Source organism: Haliaeetus albicilla, unplaced genomic scaffold (assembly GCF_947461875.1).
Source record: "Haliaeetus albicilla unplaced genomic scaffold, bHalAlb1.1 scaffold_87, whole genome shotgun sequence".
Taxonomy (NCBI): Eukaryota; Metazoa; Chordata; class Aves; order Accipitriformes; family Accipitridae; genus Haliaeetus; species Haliaeetus albicilla.
The window spans coordinates 63,007-67,362 of NW_027212518.1; positions in this window are offsets into that span (position 1 = coordinate 63,007).

Consider the following 4,356-nt stretch of genomic DNA (forward strand, 5'->3'; position numbering starts at 1 on the left):
CTGGAAAGCCGAACGGACTGTTCCAGTGCCCAGACTACCTCACACAAATACTCTATGTGTTTGTTGATGTAAACAAAAATATGCTTTTTAGTTTAACTTATTTCAGTCTTCATTTCCCAAATATATTCTTGTAAGAGTTATCCTTATTAGTCTTTTTAAAAGTCTTAACTATCACTAGCTGAAACAGCTTTTGAAAAAGCCACAAAACCCAACCTGTCCTGTGACTTGGATTCAGAATGTGTGTAAACAGGTTAACTAGTCACTGCAAGCACGCTGTCGTTCAAAGTGTATATGAACGTGCTTGTATCCATTTGTGCTTTCCTAGTGCACGTGCATATATTGTTCTTATCTTAAATTATTTTCCCATTTGGCACATACACTTCTGTGCACCTATCACAATAGTACTCAGCTTTCTCAGCTAGTAGCTTTCCTCTGCCTAACGCAGCCATGCACTACACAAGTATTGCCTCCCATGGAGGTCCATTAATAATTTAAATATTGAAGAAAATGCAGCAGAGGATGCTACCAAGATGTGGAGAAGATAGACATGTCCCTTGCCATTGTATCTGATTTTTGTCTTAAGACTGCTGCAGCACGAGACTTGATGGGATTTTTTTGTTGTCACTGGGTAGTAAAGCTAAACTCAGAACACATGGCTGAAGATGTACTTAAATGTTGCAATAGCCAAGGCTGTTGTGACACTACTACCCACCTGCAAGGTACAGTCTTGAAAGCAATTGGCATGCAGAGAATGGTTTCAGATAAAGCCTGAAAGCTGTCTACATGATTACATCAAAACTTGTAGTAGTCTGAAGGTCTGGTCTGGGGAGAAATCCTGATCACATGAAGCAAATGTTATGCTATCTCTCTATTGTAATTTCTTTATAATTTGGTGTTTTTGTAAATGAAGTTCTATGTTTTTCCAGAGTATTTTTGTATGTACTGTAAAATACTGTCTTCCAAAGAGAAATTTAAGTTTTTTTTTTTTTTTTTTTTTTTTAAATACACATGGGATCTGCTCAAAAACCCCAAACAACTAAAACAAATGTAAGGTTGGGGGGGGGGCAGTGCCACAAAAAATATGTTTTATGAAATGATAATGTCATGGTAGAGTAAATTTGAGGAGACTAGGAACACTGCTTTCCTGCTTCTAGTATTTCCAGGGTTTGAATTAACAGCCTCTGAATAGTGCAGCTTGCAAACTGCATTGACAGCAGAAGTCCCAGTTTGCTGTGCGGACAAGAGATACCCCTGAATTCTTTTAAAATTAGTTGCTTGGCTTAAACAGCAATTCTGAGCTCTGATCATCTTAAGCATCCACCTAAAACCCTAGTGACAAGACCCAAGAGGCACGTAGCTATCTTGTGAGGTCCTCGTTCTCCTGCATTCCCCCTACTGCTAGTATTCCAAACTTGTGGAGAAAGCATGACTATGGCCATATACTTACTTTTTTTCCTTATTACCTCTGGTTTCCAGCTTGCTTCAAGTGCAATTTATCTCTTAGAAAATTTGCCTTAGTGGGTTTGAGAGGTCTTCTTCTTCCTTCTCCCCTCCAAAAACCCCAAAACTTCAGAGTGCAAAGCTTAGGTTTACTCACAGGTTAAAATTAAGAAACAGAATCCATGTAACTTAAGTGGCTTTTAGCAGAGCCACACCTTGAGTTTGTAAAATGGTTACCTTGGTTTTGTGACCAAGGTTAAAACCATGGTATTTAAATACTGTCAAGTCTGTGTACTAGTTACAGTAGGTATACAACTTCAGCACCTGTGTAAATAAAAATCCATCAGGAATTTGAAGGAATTAAAGCTGAAGTAGGTGATAAGATAAACAGCAAAGCAAATGTGAAAAGTAAGTGTTTTGTAGTAGTCTACAACCCTGTGATATAACCATGCTTTTAAACAAATTCTTCCACTTGAGTATCCCAAGGCTGTTAAAGGCTGTCTTGCCCTTAACCTCTAGGTCAGCATATGCATTTATGCAACTAGTCTCAAACTAACCTAGCTAATTGATATCAAAATATATGCATTTACATGGATTTGTTTATTTTTTTTTACTTTTGCTTTGCAGAATTATCTTTTGATTGCTCTTACTTTTTTTTTTTTTTTTTTGTTCCTCTCACTCTTAGGGTGTTAAGAAGAAGTTCAGGAAGAAGTTAGGTTACTAGTTTCCCAGACTTGATACAGCATAGGTGAGGTTACATGCTTTACCTTAATATACCCTGACTCAGCGCTTGGCCCAGTGCAGAGTGACGTCACTGTTCTGGAGTTTCCCTGGCTATTCCAGAAGTTCAATACTGCCCCAGGACTATGCAGATTAGATTACAGCTGTTTTAAATAAAGTTCAAACTGCAACAATTCAACTGAAATACTTTCCTTTGTTTATGGAGCAAGTGCTCTGTCAAAGTGATTGAAAGAAAAGTTACTCATGCATAAAGACTGGGTGAGGGAGGGTCTTTGATACCAGACTTCCTGCAAACTTTTTGCTGTTTCTATCTGCCTTATTAGCTGGTTGCTGTGTGTGCGGCTTGGAGGTCCAGGTGGAAGGGGTGAGGGATGCACGATCAATCTCCTTAAAGAGGAGCAGCTCGGTGTTGAAATTGTGTATGGTTAGTAACTTTGAGCAAGACATTCCATTGCAGGAATTAACGTCTCCTGTGGTTTTACTTGTTAGGTCTAAGCAAAGAAGTGGTTCATGTGACGTCACCTCCACTTCTGCTGTTGCAATGGATGTCCCTGTAGAAACTAGAGAGAGAAAGTAACAGAATACTTTTTGCCTTAATGAGTCAAAAGCCAAGGGCAAAAAAAAAAAGTATCTTGAAAGTGTTAATCTTGACTTTGACTTTGGGAGGGAGAAGGCTTATTAATACTGCCTTTACATAACACTAAGCCTCCACTGGAGTGCCCAAAGCCCTATATTCGGGAGCAAAGCTTCATTTCTGGGCTCTATAGAAGAACCAATAGGTTGCCTTCTTGATTAGGGTCCAAAGCATCATGTTTAGGGCAGAAATACTCCTTTTTAGGGTCCAAACCTGTTGTTTGTTAGCCATAGCCTTTTTTAGGGCCCACATTTTCATTTTTTGGATCTAAAACCTTATTTTAAGGTGCAGAAAGCCTCTCTCTAGAGAGCAGCCTCCTTTTAATGGTCCAAAGGCTCAGGTTTAGTTTCCAAAGGCTCAGGTTTAGAGGCCAAAGATGCATTTTTAGTGTCCAAAACCTCATTTATAGGTTCCAAGTCCCTCTTTTAAGTTCCAAAGACTCGCTAGCTGACATAGTATCAGCAAGGCTCTCTCTAATGGTCTTTGTACATCTCACGGTCTCGGTATGGGTGTGACTGTCTGTAGCAGTGTCGCGGTCTTTTTACTGCAATCAGTGTCTGTAACAGTATCTATATGGGTACCTCCATGCCTAATTGTACCTGTACCTGCGTCTGTACTGGTATCTGTATGTGTGTGCCTTCAATTGCATTTGGATCAGTACCTGTATGTTTAATGGCACCTCTATCCGTAATGGTATTAGGAGCTGCAGCTGTAGTTGTAGGTGTAATGGAGTGTGTGCTTGCGTGTGTGACCATACTTGTATCTGCAATGCGGAAAGCTGCGGTGTCTGGCTGTATCTATAGTTGTACATATTTTACAGCTGTATCTGCAACTGAAAGCGTGTGCGTGTTTATCAATAATGGTGCCTGTGTGCTGGTTTTAGCTGGGACAGAGTTAATTTTCATCATGGGAGCCTGTATGGTGCTATGTTTTGGATGTGTTCTTACAACAGTGCTGGTAGCACAGGGATGTTTTACATATTGCTGAGCAGTTCTTGCCTAGTTAGCATTGAGGCCTTTTCTGCTTTTCATAGTGCCCTGCCAGTGAGCAGGCATGGGGTGAACAAGAAGTTGGGAGGGGACACACCTGGGACCGCTGACCCCAGATGACCAAAGGGATATTCCAGACCATATGATGTTGTGCTCAGAAATCAAATTGGGGAGGTGGTGGGGGTGGGTGGGAATAATTGCAGGGGGCTGCTGTTTCTCAGGTACTGGCTGAGCATCCATCGGTGGTGAGCAATTGGGATTTTTTTGCATCACGTACTTTTCTTGGTTTGGGTTGGGTATTTTTGTGCATCTGTGGGTGTTCCCCCCTATTCTTCTTATTAAATTGTCTTTATCTCAACTCAAATGTTTTTGCACTTTAACTCCCAATTCTCTCCCTATTCCATTGCAGGTTGGGTAGTGATTGAGCTGTGTGAGCTGTGTGATGCTTAGCTGCCTACTGGGGTTAAGCCCAACATGAGGCTCAAAGTGTTTGACCAGAGTGTACTAGAGGGAACCTATAATTATTACATCTCTTGAAGAGTTGCTGGTCAT